The following is a 16,621-nucleotide window of genomic DNA, read 5'->3' as shown; positions in this document are numbered from 1 at the left end:
TATACAGACGTTCCATACATATATCCAAATCATCAATTACGAAAGAAAAATTGATTAAGACGTGTCTGTCTGCCCGTCCGTTAACACGACAACTTTTATATTGAGATATCTTCACTAAATTTGGTATACGGGCTTATCTGGACCCAGAAAAGATTGGTATTGAAAATGAGCAAAATCGGACGATAACCACGCCCATTTTTTCGATATCGAAAATTTTGAAAAGTGGAGAATATGAGATAATTCAAAAACGCATACCGATAGGGTAATAAAATTTGATAAGTGGATTGGTGCTATGACGCAAAATATAAATCCAAAAAAAATTTTGGAATATGGGGCTGGCAACATCCACATTTAGCAGAAGAAAATTTGGAGGTTTAACATGTCGTAAAGCAGAAGCCCTTAAAGATATTGCATTTAAATTTGGGAGAAACAATGTTCTTGCCAAATAGTATTGACTGTGTGAAGATAATTAAAATCGGTTAAAGACCACGCCTACTTCTCTTTAAGGTCTAACCTTAACAAAGTTTGCAGTAACTCTATGGTTTTTAACTACATATGACTGAAATTCTACCTCAGTAGTGGTATGGTTGAGCTAGGAACAAAACTGAAACAAATTTTGATAATGGACCCCTTTTTGGTAAGTCAAACAACAACAGCGCTTCAAGCGCACAGCTGGGTATGCAATGTTCGATGTCACGCGAATTTAGACTTTCTTACTTGTTTAATATAAAAAAAAGTTGATGTAACCATTTTTTTATCAATGCAAAGATCTTGATCGACACCCAAGCCGCTTTAAACACATACATTAGAATCCAACGTGATAAAGTCGAATATCGGTCAGGGGTGTCGAGCCTCGCTGGCGTCCATGATACACCTAAATGTCTTCCTTTGTTGTATTGGTTGCAGATGAGATGGCCTGGAATGGATTCGAAAAATATGAGATTGGGGCAGCGAACCAGGCGGGATGATTTCGAGGTCCTTATGGCCATATTTGAATAGGAACTAGTTTCCTTCTCAAGAAAAACAATTATACAGCGAGAGAACTTACATGTGTCATCACAGATCATCGTGTTATTGCACCAATGCTCCGACGATGTCAGCAAGCTCCCTCTGCAGAAGCTGTTAGGATGAGAAGGAAGAGGAGTCGATTCATCACTTTCTCTGTCGATGTCCAGGACAGCAAACAAGACAACTCAAACCTCTGCGCGCACGGTTTGTTGACAGTCTGACAGAGTTTAATTTCATCAGAGAAAGCAAGTGGTTCTTTGAGGACCACAAGGAAGTAATCTATTTGGATGGATGAGCCAACACCCGGCACTCACTGAAGGCACTGACAATAGACATAAATGCGTCCAAGTGGAAGTGTGCGCAATTTCACATACACTTTCTTAACCTAATCCAACCAACTTTTCGATAGACTCTACAGCTGAACTTTGAAGGAGTTCGAAACATACCGAAAATTGCTTTAACAAAAACTTTTCTGGAAAAACATCATTAAAAAAGACAATTTGTGCGTTTGTTTGTTGTGAAACAAACGATCAAATTCGCGTTCAGCGAGAACATTCCACCACCTCATTTGGTTGAATTAATTGAATTGGTAAAAACACCAGGCTCGCTACCATATCTACCTTTATATTTAAGTTTATATGTATTTTCGTTAATTTCGTTTAGATTTCATTTGCTTTTTTTTTTTGAAAGGTTGCGACCGAGGAAGGGCTGAATGCTTCAAGATTTTAGTACACACCCCCCCCCCCCCCCCCCAGCGGGTTAGGGGGTTAAAATATACTCGCGGTAGGTATGCTTGTCGTAAGAGGCGACTAAAATACCGGATTCAAGGGGTTTGTGTAGCGCAGCCCTTTCAGGTTGCCACCGCAATACATAGCTTCTCCAAACCCAATTGTCAACCTCACCTAACCGTGGCGAATCCTGCTTCATTAACAGCCGACGCTCTGATGACCCCGAACTCCTCATTGATGTAGGGGCTGGGAGGGAGGGAAGGCCTAGAAGGTCGCATGTGGTCATAACAAATCGTTCCCGAGATGGCCGAGCTTGGTACCAGAACGTACCGGATCTGCATCCGGCAAAGGACCATCAACTCGATAACACTCCCCAAGACCTTCGGGAAGTGTCCTTATCGCTGCAACAACAACAACAACAAGATTTATTAATATCAAACTTGATCTATGTACTCCACTAAGCCGATTTTGTTAAAATTTCCAAGATAGATGCAATGATCCATCAAGCAGGAAAGGCGTGGACAGAGGCGGGGGGCTGCAAAATATCTAAGATCATGAGGAAACGGTAAGCTCGTTTTGTGTTGGTGCCCCGCGCTCGCGAGGTTAATGCTACAGTTGCAAGGGGCAGCAGCGTTGCAAGATCTCGAGGCAGCAATTAAGTCAGGTCCCAGAAAATTTTTGCCAAGAGGTCGCAGTTATTCTATATTTTAAGTCCTGGTGCTTGATTGGTTATTTTCGTTTGGTCGTCATATATTTTGGTAACACTATGGACACATTCAGTCTAAGGTCTTACCTAAGCTAAAACTTCGACATTCGAAATCCTCGACATTCAATATAGTGTCTGCATTGGCAGTATTGCATTGTATTTCGAGAATCTCGCCAAAGCCGATATTCGCGGGAAATTTCTTCTCGTACAAATCCGAAATATCGTAAACTCTAACAAAGTAATAACAAGTAATGAAGGCTAAGTTCGGGTGTAACCGAACATTACATATTCAGCTGAGAGCTTTATAGACGAAATAAGGGAAAATCACCATGTAGGAAAATGGACCTAGGGTAACCCTGGAACGTGTTTGTATGACATGGGATAGAAGATATTAAAGAGTATTTTAAAAGGGAGTGGGCCTTAGTTCTATAGGTGGACACCTTTTAGAGATATCGCCATAAAGGTGGACCAGGGGTGACTCTATAATGTGTTTTTACGATATGGGTATCAAATTAAAGGTATTAATGCGGGTTTTAAAAGGGAGTGGCCCTTAGTTGTATATGTGAAGGCGTTTTCGATATATCGACCAAAATGTGGACCAGGGTGACCCAGAACATCAACTGTCGGGTACCGCTAATTTATTTATATGTGACCCGGTCTATGAAAAGGTGTCTTATGACTAAAAAATTGCGAGAAACAGCTGTTAAAGATAAACAATGCATTTCTTCAGTTTCTTAGTAGTCTTTCTTTTGCATTATGAACAGTCATGCCCAAAACGCAAAGCACAAACCAGTTTCTGACCGATATTTTGGCTCCATTGCCATCGAAAAAAATGCTATCAAAAAAAACTGAGAATGCCTCACCAGCCACCAAAGTGGCATTGAAGGAAACAAAGGCTTCATCGTCTTTCATTTGTGCTCTTCTTTCTCTACATTTTTAGTACACTTCTAAGCTAATTAGGACTTTCTAGTTTTCATCACGTGATAGATCATCTCAAAAACTATCGAAACCAGACAAAAAGTGGAAAAATTTTTTTTGAGTCAAAAGCCACCTTTTCATAGACCGGGTCACATGTATGTAATACCACGAACAGTATTTCTGCCATGATTTCAAGGGTTTTTGATTTCGCCCTGGAGAACTTTTTCATTTTCTTCTACTTAATATGGTAGGTGTCACACCCATTTTACAAAGTTTTTTCCAAAGTTATATTTTGCGTCAAAAAAGCAATCCTATCACCATGTTTCATCCATTTTTCGTATTTGGTATAGAATTATGGCATTTTTTTCAATTTCGAAATTTTCGATATCGAAAAAGTGGGCGTGGTTATAGTCGGATTTCGCCCATTTTTAATACCAAGATAAAGTGAGTTCAGGTAAGTACGTGAACTAAGTTTAGTAAAGGTATATCGATTTTTGCTCAAGTTATCGTGTTAACGGCCAAGAGGCGGTCAACTGTGTATAAAAACTGGGCGTGGCTTCAACCGATTTCGTCCATTTTCACAGAAAACAGTTACGGCATAGGAGCTATGCCCTTACCGAATTTCGCAAGGATTGGTACATTTTTTTTGGACTTATGGCATTAAAAGTATTCTAGACAAATTAAATGAAAAAGGGCGGAGCCACGCCCATTTTGAAAATTTCTTTTATTTTTGTATTTTGTTGCACCATATTATTACTGGAATTGAATGCTAACATAATTTACTTATATACTGTAAAGATATTTAATTTTTTGTTAAAATTTGACTTTAAAATTTTTTTTTTTAAAGTGGGCGTGTTTGTTATCCGATTTTGCAAATTTTCATTTGGCACACATATGGTAATAGGAGTCACGTTCCTGCCAAATTTCATCGTGATATCTTCAACGACTGCCAAATTACAGCTTGTAAAACCTTTAAATTACCTTCGTTTAAAAGTGGTCGGTGCCACGCCCATTGTCCACAATTTTACTAATTTTCTAGTCTGCGTCATAGGGTCAACCCACCTACCAAGTTTCATCGCTTTATCCGTCTTTGGTAATGAATTATCGCACTTTTTGGGTTTTTCGAAATTTTCGATATCGAAAAAGTGGGCGTGGTTATAGTCCGATTTGAGATTAGTGCCCAGGAACTCACATACCAAATTTCATTAAGATATCTCAAAATTTACTCAAGTTATCGTGTTTACGGACGGACGGACGGACATGGCTAAATGAATTTCTTTTTTCGCCCAGATCATTTTGATTTATAGAAGTCTATATCTATCACGATTAGTTTATGCCGTTACGGATTACCGTTTGCGGAAAAAAGTTAATATACTCTGTGAGCTCTGCTCAGCGGAGTATAAAAATCCTTTCACACACCTAACAATTCACAAAAGTATGAAGACTCATATTAAAACTTAGGAAAAATTTAACAGTAGCGGTTACACACATTCGAAATTATTTAATCTCACTGACAGTGTTGCCAGGTTAGCCTTTTCGAGGCTAGATTTAGCTTTTTGTTTTTGCCTTTAGCCTCGAAATTTTGGATTTAGCTTCGTGACTTTTTTCTATCCTTTTTTACTCCGAATGTATTTTTAATAATTTCGAAAATAAAATAATTTCAATAGTTCCTGTGAACACCTAATACCTAATAATATGAGTTCTCTACAAAATATTAATTCTTTTTCTGCTGAAAATTCGTTGAAAGTTTCAAAGCCAGATGTATTTTCTTACTCTGAAAAAGAGAAGTGTAGTTATTCTTCAAGTCAAATAGCATTAATAGAGCTGCAGTGGCGAAAACTTATAACTATACAATGGAAAAATGACCCTCCACCATGGAATTTTGGTCGGAAGTCCGAGAACATAAAAATGCATTAAACGAACCTCCTTTTTTAGAACTTGTCGAATTCATATTTAGATTTTTAGTATTACCACTCAGTAACGCGGAGGTTGAAAGAGTTTTTAGTGGCATGAAAATTCTGAAAACTAAATTAAGGAACAAACTAAAAATTAAAATGCTTAATGCGCTGCTTAATATTAGATGCTCGTTAAAACGCTTATCTAAATGTTGTAATGACTTTGAAATTACTGATGATCTCATATCTATGGTAAATAGCCAAACTTTATACCCCGACTTAAGCTCTTCTGATTCTTCAGACGGGGAATATTTTATATAAATAATTAGTTTGTAATATTTTTTTTGCGTATATACACATATGCAAACATTTAAAGTAATTCCATGTGCTAGTCAAAGATAATGTGCCTGATATGTTTTGAAACAGGACGTTATGCTTAAGTTATGTTTATGTTTTTATTTACAAATGTGTAAACTAAAATATAAAAAAAAAATTATGAATTAACCAAAAAAATTTCTGGCCTTTTTTAGCTGCTTTTTTTCTAAATTTAGCTTTTTCTAACCTTTTTTTTTTGCCAATCTAGCTTCTTTTTTTTCATCACCTGGCAACACTGCTCACTGAGAGTGTGCGCTTCTAAATTGAAATTTCAACAACTTCAAAAAATTTTCAAGTTCTAATAAAATATTTGCACGCAAGTTTTTCGCGGCAGTTGGAGGGAAGAAAGTAGAGATTGGATGTCGGCAGTAGGTAGCATTTAAAATAGTTTGTTGCAATAAAATTGAACGCAGTTTAGCTAACATGCATTGCAATAAAAAATTAAAAGGACAGCAACAACAAGTAAGATTAAGCCTCTAGGAGGTACAACAATTTAGTTACTATCAATTTACAACAGCAACAAAACTTTGGTTTGTCTTGCCTTGGCCGTAAAGGTTACTCGGAACCAACTTCCACAACTTCTACATCCCAAGCGCAGGCATCTTAAGGTGAATTCCAACACCCACAAAATCCACTTGAAAGTGTGCGTGTTTTGGCAACGAAAAAAACGTGCAGTTCAATTGTCTAAATATTAAAGTTTAAGAATGCATGTAAGTTGTATTGCATGGTTGCATGTGCGTGCACCTACGGTTACACATAATGTGCAACACTTGCTTGCAACAATTTCTTTTCTAAATATTAAATACTTTCTTTCGGCGATACACAGGTTAAGGGAAGGATAAAAGAGACTCGTGGTAGAAGTATTTTTGGTTTTAGTGGCAAGACTTGCAGTTGTTAGTTCTATACTGGCATATTCCAACGTACAACATTGCATATATCTATGTATGTCTTTAAGGTATTGATATTTGTATTTAAACAGTAATATCTACATATATTCGTAAGCAGTCGGATGCCAAAGCAAAAATGCTTCGATACAAGGATGCAACCCTTGTTCGATTAAGAGATAATTTAAAAAAAAAGTTTTATATTTTGAAAAAATTTTAAGAAATTCTCGACAATTCTCTTAAATATTCGGTACATAAAATATTCTTTATTAAAAGCCCTTCTAGCATACCCCACTTACATCGTTTTAATATTAAACTGATTGACTATTCCTCAGCTTGTGTTGCTTTTATATTCTCAGTTATCTCGTTCGTCTATTTCTCCCAGGGTATAGAAATTTCACGAACAGCCTTCTTGAATAATTGCTTATTTATTGCTCGTTGCTATATCTCATATTGAATGTTGCCTTCTATGTATAAGTGTGTTTGTGTCTGAGCAATATGCGTTGTTCATCTCTGCATCTCATATTCTCTGCTGCCTCCTATGGATATGTGTGTTGTTCTTGTCCAGTATTTATTTTTTTTGACATAGTGATGCTAATATTCGCCGCAATACATTTTGTCATATTTTTGTGTAAAAATTGTTTTTACTTTACCACTTCGTGGCACCTACATATTTTAAACTTTCTCAAGCCATACATCAAAAGCAGTGTTCCATCGTCATATTGATAAATATTGATAAAATCAAACGAAGATTTTAAACGATAAATCTAAATCTCGTCGTTTTTTTCCATAAGAAGAAGACATATGTAGCTGATCATATAATAAAAAGTGTGTATTACCGCTTTCAGTAGCATCAGCCATCACGGGCGAATGAGCACGAATAGACAAAATGCAAATAATCTGCATTTCATTTGCAGACACAGTTGTGTCCACCATCTCCGTACCTATGGGGCCAGGCCATCATATAAAGAACTAGGGTATGTATCCACCGATTCGTCAGGCGCAGGTCATCGATTTCACCAATCACCGTTTGCTTAGAAATCGATCAACCGATTCGTCATCTTCGCATTGGCAATTCACCAATCCTATCTACTGACATCCACCGATTCGTCATCAACCAACCGTTGCTTGGAAATCGATCGACCGATTCGACATCTGCGCATCGCCGAGTTACCAATCCTATCCACCGATTCGTCAACTCCGACACGTCGAGCATCGATTTCATCAAACACCGGTTGCTAAGAAATCGATCGACCGATACGTCGTCTGCGAATCGCCAATTCCACAATCCTATCCACCGACATCAAACCAATCACCGATCAGTCATCTGCGATTCGCATGGTATCGACTTCTTTTTGCCGCGAAATGATCTTGAAAATCCCGAAGTCGTCTCGAAATTATACCTAAAATAATCCGGAAGGTTCAAGAATATACGATACATTTCCAGCCCCTTCAAAATTTTATCGAAGTTCGAGAATCCTTTACGCCTGGACAAAAGTGGAGCTAGGTAATAATTGATATGTACATATAAAAATGCATCTCCCCCTACCCCTTCATTGAATGGGATGATATGTATATCTATAATTGAATGATCTGAAAAAAAGAAAAAAAATGATAAGTCCCTGTTTTATTGTTTAAATCGATGCCTCCTTGTTTTAAAGGAAAAAACTTAAGTCACATTTTTGATGCCGCGTTTTTTACCGAGCTTTTACGGATATGTTTATAAGTTTCGCTTTAAATCACTGATCAAATAAATACATTTTCATCGCTGGCGAACATAAGCAGTTTCGATACGTCACTATGCCACTAGTAATAAATGCTAGACAACAATAACAACAGCAAGCAAGCAGATGAAACAGAAAACAGCCACACATACATGTGCACAGACACAAAGAGCGCATGTTACAGTGAATATGAGATTCAGATGTATGCCAACTAATCTAGAAGGCTGTTCGCGTAAAGTCTAGACCCTGGGAGAAAAAGGCGAACGAGGCAACTGAGAGTATAAAAGCAGCGCAGTTCGATGGATGGTGATTCAATCAGTTTAACTTTAACTAGCTATTAGTGAGAAGTGAACTACGCTAATACACTAAATTGTAAAATTCTACTACCATAGTAGTGCATAAATTATAAGAGAATTTTATTTACAGAACGTTTCTTACTTACTTAATTGGCACTTAGCCGTTTACAGAACATTTGCGTTTATTTATTCTATAGTTCTGTGATTCGAACGATAACAGAAGGGCAGAGTTATCGAGAATTTTTTTAAATTCGCTAGGTTAATTATAACAAAATCTTAATTTAGAACAGGGAAGGTAAAACCCCGTCGTTCTACCATCCCAACAACGAAAAGAACAATACCAAATTTGACAAGTGGCCAAACCCGTAAAAATAACTTCACATTGCTCACGTGATCATTAAAGCGTAGCCTCTGCCAAAGGCATGTGAAAATGCAATGTCACAATTATTTTTATTAAAAAATACAATACGAATAAATATCAAAGACAATTCTAATAATGGTTAGCAAATGAATAATTATTTATTTCTAAATGATGTCAAGTCGTCAAAAGGTTTCTGGCTTAGCGACAATAACATAACAAATTTAATCCACTCATATATGTACATACATGTTGTTGTTGTTATACATATGAATGTAACAATCGCTATATAACATTAATGCCACAAGCAGACCACTTACAACAACAACACGCATTAGCCACCTTCGACAACATTTCAACAATCGATGTTATCAAATTGCCGCACTTCAAAGGTAAATTGCCCACGATTTTTATTTTTTTTTTTCCTTTTGCAATTTAATTCTTATTTTCATTCATTATTATTATGGCTATTTGTCCTGCTACTCGTATCAAATTTTTTTTAATAGAATTGTCAAAGAGTGCTGAACATATGAACGTCGACAGCAGTGGTGTTAGCGAAAAAATTAAAAAATGGAAGCGAATTTTAAACAAAAAACAAAACAATTTTAAAAAGCAGTGGCGGGGTATGTAGAGGCGTTATTGATATGTTGAGTGATACCCAACAGCTGGAGTTTATAGTGGAAAACAAAATAAGGGAGATTGCATTTCATATAAATTGAAGATTGTACTTTAAGTGTTGTGAATGAAGCTAAACAAGGGGTGAGGGGTGTTGCCTATCCGATAGAATGCAACATTTATGTAATTACTGATTGGTGTTGGTGTTGGTAGCGACCGTTGTTCGTATGGTGACACTGCGAATTTCCCGTTTATTTTTAATTTTTGTTTATGTTCTCCGCCGTTATTTGCTTACATATTAACTAACAGCTTTGTATGCGTCAAGCATTGCATTAAGTAATCCAATGATTCCATCTAGTGAACCACGAAGCAGTTGCCACAGAGAGGAGATACCAGTCTCGCGGGCTTTACATTGGCTTTGTCCTTTTACAACATTAATCTTCGACTAAAAACTTAGTTCCTTTCAAAGCATATGGCTAGGTGATGGAGGTTATGATCTGAGGGAAGAACACTTTTACTCTACACCGATGGCTTCAAAACTAGCTGCTGTATCGGAGAAGGGGTTTCCCGGAACTTTATAAAGTAAACCTTTCCTTCCGTCCCCCAAAATTAACTTATCGAGTTCGCTTTGGATAATAGACATAGGGAGGTATGTACATTAGAGTGGTTTTACAAATTTATTTTCAGCAAAATGACTGTACCGCCCCCACACATTATTACTTTGTATGTATTACACCTACGCACACCCTATGTATTACACGAGCTTAAGGCGTGGCACATTCCTATTGAAAATGCCCATACCGGTTTTTTTTTTTTAATTTTCAAGAACAATGCCCGACAAAATCTTATAAAAAGTTGTAAATATGCTACTTATATATGCAATGACGTAGGATAAGCATAGCCGTGTATTTGGTTAGTGTATTTAAAAGGGATTTTGTGCAAATGATCTAGCATCCTTGTATTTGCAAACTGGGGTAGTATTTTTACACAAAACGCCAAAAAATGACAAGGTTGTGCATTTGCTACGTCTTGGCAAATACTCAACGTCAAAAACCGCAGTTTATTTTTTCAATTTTGAATAGCAAATTAACAACTGTAAAAAGAAAACAAAATATCGTCGCTGCGCTCACAAAAACAGTTATGTGTTTCTTAGTAACTTTTCAGGTGTCCATTTGCAAAATTTTGCAAATGTCGCATTTTTGAAATATTTTATGGAAAGTACGTTATTGATGTATGAAGGAAAAAATCATGTTTTTTGACCCATTACGACGTGATAAATATTTGCGCCGTTTTATAGCACATAGCTGCTTTCAAACATGATTCAAGCCCCTAGGAGGTGTAGCTGCATAAATCAGATGTCTGTTCGGATGCCCAGGTTTCTGGGTATTCAACAGAAACTGTTTGTTTAGCATTTCATTTCTCTCCCTAATGGGGAGTACTTTCGTCTCATTGTGTACGTGGTATTCTGGGGACATAAGAACACAACCCGCTCATAGTTCGCCCACGATTCTGAGGGCAGTATTTTGGCCAGCCTGTATTTTCTTCCTTTAGGCTTGGCGACTATATTGGAGACCCGTAGCATGCAATCATCCGGCCTTTACCCCAAGTGCTGCCGGAAAGAGATTTGAGGATTTTATTACGGCTCGGGATTTTCGGTAGAATCCAAAATGTAGATCCTGATCGAACGTCACACCCAAGATTTTAAGGTGTAAGATAGTCGGTAGCGTAATGCCGATGTCGGGATCAAATAGATTATATTGCACTGTGTGGTGGGTGATAAACGCGAGACCGCCTGCATTTCCGCTCTAGGGATCTTTTCTGTGGACGTTATGCCCAGAGCTTGTCTGCAGAACAGATCTTGCTGGGCCTATGGCCCAGGGCATTTTTTAAGTAATACGAACGTGGCCAAATGGCCACGTAGTAGTCCGCCGTGGCCACGTAGTAATCATAATCTGGCCACAACTAAATTTCGAAAATGCGTGAACAACACCTAACTGAAATAATGTCAGAAATTTTCTGAACATACAAGATTTCCCCAAAATGTCAAAAAATATATAACTTGCTAATTCTAATGAAGTTTTTTGGTGCTAATCGAAGAAATTTATCAACGAATGAATGATAGTTCATCAAATATACTGTCAATGAGGATTTATATGGAAAAGAACATAGGTACTCACGACTTCCGTGACATATATAAATTCTGCACGTGCTCGAGGATTTTTTTCAGCATATAATACAAAATTTTTGGGCAAGTATATAATAAGTTGGGTATGCAAAATAACTATTCCTGGGATTAGTTGTTTTATTGCAAATGTTTTGGTATGAATGAGTCACAACCACGGTTGCCACAGCATTACGATACAATACCCTGCTAGACACCTGCTGCTATTTCCATCATGATTTACCACCATGTTCTTAATGGCAATATTCAAAAGCTGACCGGTATGGTCAGTCATGTCTAGCAGGGTACAGTAGTTGGCAGCACATGTCATATGTTGAAAAGGCGCGTTGATTCAGATATCAAATAAAAAAATTCTTTTCCATTAAATGCATAAAATTGCTACACTAACACTACATGTAGAATAAGTGCTTTAATTTGCTCCAAACCAATCTTCCTCGTTCACGTGTATAAATTTCATAAAATCTCCTATAAAAAAGACTCGGAAGACTTTCTCTTTTCGTCCTTCTTCCTTTCAACTGGTTCCCGTTCTACGCGTTTCTCTTACACTACAGTAGGTTCCGAGTCAACATATAATGTTTTCAGACTCGCGCATGTATGTCGTTAGAGTAGCGGGTGTTCGAGGAGATATTTTTCTTTTGGCCACCTAGTGAAAAATCCTTAAAAAATGCCCTGCTATGGCCTCTTGGATCGCTGCAATGCGGATGAAATGCCGCTTCATGAAATCAACTATCTCCGTGATCTTCCCAGTTAACCCAGAACAGTTTAACTGCATAATTCTGAAGTGCAACGGGAGAGACGTAGTCACCCTGGGGGTAAGTGATAGGTGACTACGTCTAAGTTGAGGGAGGCCAGGACGCAATTGCTGTTGTTGCCCTGGGACTGGGCGTCCCTGGTGAAGCATTTGGGTACCCGGTGTAGTTGGGTTTACGGCCTGGCAGTATGGCGCGATGAAACCCGTCGGGGGGTTGCCGTCGCTGAGCCCAGAACATCTAGGAAAGTGGCATCGTCCAAGGCAAGAGCTGCATTAGGCAGATGTTGCAAGCATATATATTCTGTGCTGGAAAACGGTGCAAAAGGTGGTAGGAACCGAAGAATCTAAGTCGCTAAGGCGCAGACTACGGGACGCCCTTGGGCGTAAACAGCAAGTAGCCACAAAAAATGTATAAAAGTTACATCCTGTCCGATGCAACCATCCCTTGCACGTGACACACTGACAAGGGTGTGGCCGTGGTAGAAATATTCTTTTCCCGCAAACGCAGCAAAACCATTTCTATGGAACGGGGTCAGGTACACATCCTGGATTGGGTTCGATACGCTGCAAGGATGAAAATATGTGGGAGGGACGTAATAAATTAAATGGGGTTACACTGAAATAACAGTGCTTGGTCGGGAAAAATCCTACGTAGTTCCGGTTCGTAGAAACGTCTGCCTTGGGAAGCAAGATGGTTTGTAATTATTTTTTACATTGAAATTAAAGCACTTTCGCCAGCGATTAAAAAAAAAAAATCAAGCAAGTAAGTACATAACCGTTTTTCAGAGTACTTCTAGGACTGTGAGCACATAGCTATTTTCGGTCACTTCTAAACCAAAAGAGATATAAAAAACGGCATATGCAGAAATGTGGGCTCTACATAGTGATAATAAAATATGCAATAAAAAAAAATTTGAAGAAAAACACATAACTGTTTTCGTTAGCGCAGCGACGATATGCATAGAAAAAATTTAAAACGAACAAGTAAGGAAGGTTAAGTTCGGGTGTATCCGAACATTACATACTCAGTTGAGAGCTATGGTGACAACATAAGGGAAAATAACCATGTAGGAAAATGAACCGAGGGAAACCCTGGAATGTGTTTGTATGACATGTGTATCAAATGAAAGGCATTAAAGAGTATATTATGAGGGAGTGGGCCATAGTTCTATAGGTGGACGCCATTTAGGGATATCGCCATAAAGGTGGATCAGGGTTGACTCTAGAATATGTTTGTACGATATGGGTATCAAATGAAAGTGTCAATGAGTATATTAAAAGGGCGTGGGGCTTAGTTCTATAGGTGGACGCCGTTTCGAGATATCTCCATCAAGGTGGACCAGGGGTGACCCTAGAATGCGTTTGTACAATATGGGTATCACACGAAAGGTGTTAATGAGTATTTTAAAAGGGAGTGGGCATTAGTTCTATAGGTGGACGCCTTTTCGAGGTATCGCAATAAATGTGCACCAGGGGTGACTCTAGAATATGTTTGTACGATATTGGTATCAAATTAAAGGTATTAATGAGAGTTTTAAAAGGGAGTAGTTGTATATGTGAAGGCGTTTTCCAAATATCGACCAAAATGTGGACCAAGGTGACCCAGAACATCATCTGTTGGATACGGCTAATTTGTTTATATATGTAATACCTGCAAAAATTTCAAGGGTTTTTTATTTCGCCCTGCAGAACTTTTTCATTCTCTTCTACTTAATATGGTAGGTGTCACAACCATTTTACAAAGTTTTTTCCAAAGTTATATTTCGCGTCAATAAACCAATCCAATTAGCATGTTTCATCCCTTTTTTCGTATTTGGTATAGAATTATGGCATTTTTTTCATTTTTCGTAATTTTCGATATCGAAAAAGTGGGCGTAGTCATAGTCGGATTTCGTTCATTTTTTATACCGAGATAAAGTGCGTTCAGATAAGTACGTGAACTAAGTTCAGTAAAGATATGTCGATTTTTGCTTTAGTTATCGTGTTAACGGCCATGCGGAAGGACAGACGGACGACCGTGTATAAAAACTGGGCGTGGCTTCAACCGATTTCGCCCATTTTCACAGAAAACAGTTAACGTCATAAAATCTATGCCCCTACCAAATTTCAAAAGGATTGGTAAATTTTTGTTCGACTTATGGCATTAAAAGTATCCTAGACAAATTAAATGAAAAAAGGCGGAGCCACGCCCATTTTGAGATTTTCTTTTATTTTTGTATTTTGTTGCACCATATCATTACTGGAGTTGAATGCTGACATAATTTAATTTAATTTAATATATACTGTAAAGATATAAAATTTTTTTGCTAAAATTTTACTTAAAAAAAATTTTTTTTAAAAGTGGGCGTGATCCTTCTCCGATTTTGCTAATTTTTATTAAGCATATATATAGTAATAGGAGTAACGTTCCTGCCAAATTTCATCATGATATCTTCAACGACTGCCAAATTACAGCTTGCAAAATTTGTAATTACCTTCTTTTAAAAGTGGGCGGTGCCACGCCCATTGTCCAAAATTTTACTAATTTTTAATTCTGCGTCATAAGTTAAACTCACCTACCAAATTTCATCGCTTTATCTGTCTTTGGTAATGAATTATTGCACTTTTTCGGTTTTTCGAAATTTTCGATATCGAAAAAGTGGGCGTGGTTATAGTCCGATATCGTTCATTTTAAATTGCGATCTGAGATGAGTGCTCAGGAACCTACAGACCAAATTTCATCAAGATACCTCAAAATTTACTCAAGTTATCGTATTAAGGGACGGACGGACGGACGGACATGGCTCAATCAAATTTTTTTTCGATCCTGATGATTTTGATATATGGAAGTCTATACCTATCTCGATTCCCTTATACCTGTACAACCAACCGTTATGCAAACTTAATATACTCTGTGAGCTCTGCTCAACTGAGTATAAAAAAAGTTGTTCACGATCCGTAGCTTTCATTTGCTATAGCAACGTTTCCAACACCAAAAACAAAAAATTCTGAACTCGCTACGCAATTTTGCAATGCAATGATGCTAGCCCATTTTTTCCGAAAACAATTGAAATAAGCATTGGCCATTAAAATATGCATCTAATTAATTGATTACTAATGCTAATTCAAATTTAACAGGTCTGCTTTCAAAATACCATTATAACAAAAAATTTAAGATACTAAAATATTGGAAATGGGTGTTTCAACCCTCCTTTTCGACCATTCATTATTCTGTGTTTTGATAGCCATTACTGGAAGAACAATTGAACTATTGTGAAGAAAGTCTATGTATATCCCTATTTTTTTTAAATATGAATATTACTAATAAAATCGGCCAAAATACATTTAATAAACACCCCTGCTTTGACAATACTTAGTGTCAAAAAACTGAAACTAAATGAACTGTACGACAGCCCCCTACTTCTACTTAATTGGCGGTTAAGGCGCGCCAATCTCTTTTTCGCTCGGACAATTGGTCACACCAAAGGAGCTTAAATCATTTTCCATCTGGTCTTTTCAGCGGAGTGGGGCCACCTTTTTCCTCTGCTTCTTCGGCGGATTCCGATAAAAATAATTTCTTGGCCGGAGCGTCATATTTCATTCGCATAACATGGCCTATCCAGCGTAGCCGCTGCGTTTTAATTCTCTAGACTATATGCTTCTGCACCTTATAGCAAAATGGGTACGATAAGTGACTTGTAGAGCATAATTTTTTCTTTTGCGGAGAGAGCACTTTAATTTTCAATTGCCTACCTAGTGCAAAGTGCAGGTAGTCATTAAGCCTGAAGTGCGAATTTGGTGCTTTGCGTGCGTGCATCCCATGTTTTCTGCACGAAGCCTCGGTACTCAAATCAAGGAAACGCTATGTAAACTGGCTAGATTCATTACTTCACCAGACTTGATGTTGTCGTCGCTGACCTGAGGAGGACTATTTGTATACAGCTTAAAATGCCTCCTGGATAGGGAATATATAGGATTGAAACACTCCGAAAGACGCGAAGCTATGAACGTGGCCGGAAGTGTTGCAAAGACTCTCGCTCTCACTCCGCAAGCCATATTAGATGCCTTCCGTGAACGGTGAGATATCGAATCTCTGAGTGAGCGACCCATATTACCAAATCATCCTTGGAAACAGGTACGCATAGTTTGTATCGAAGACTGCCATGGCACACATGTAGTAAGTTTTATTGGGATATAGGAGT

General features: G+C 37.8%; 1 protein-coding gene across 1 annotated transcript in view; it reads right to left on the bottom strand.

The window, feature by feature from the left end:
• The window catches only part of ss (spineless), a 268,611-nt gene that overhangs the window by 241,240 nt on the left and 10,750 nt on the right, over positions 1 to 16,621 (bottom strand). The window lies entirely within an intron of this gene.

The sequence above is a fragment of the Eurosta solidaginis genome, chromosome 1 (assembly GCF_040869045.1).
Source record: "Eurosta solidaginis isolate ZX-2024a chromosome 1, ASM4086904v1, whole genome shotgun sequence".
NCBI classification, from domain to species: Eukaryota; Metazoa; Arthropoda; class Insecta; order Diptera; family Tephritidae; genus Eurosta; species Eurosta solidaginis.
The sequence above is the reverse complement of the archived record's forward strand: the minus strand, read 5'-3'. Positions and strand labels throughout refer to the sequence as shown.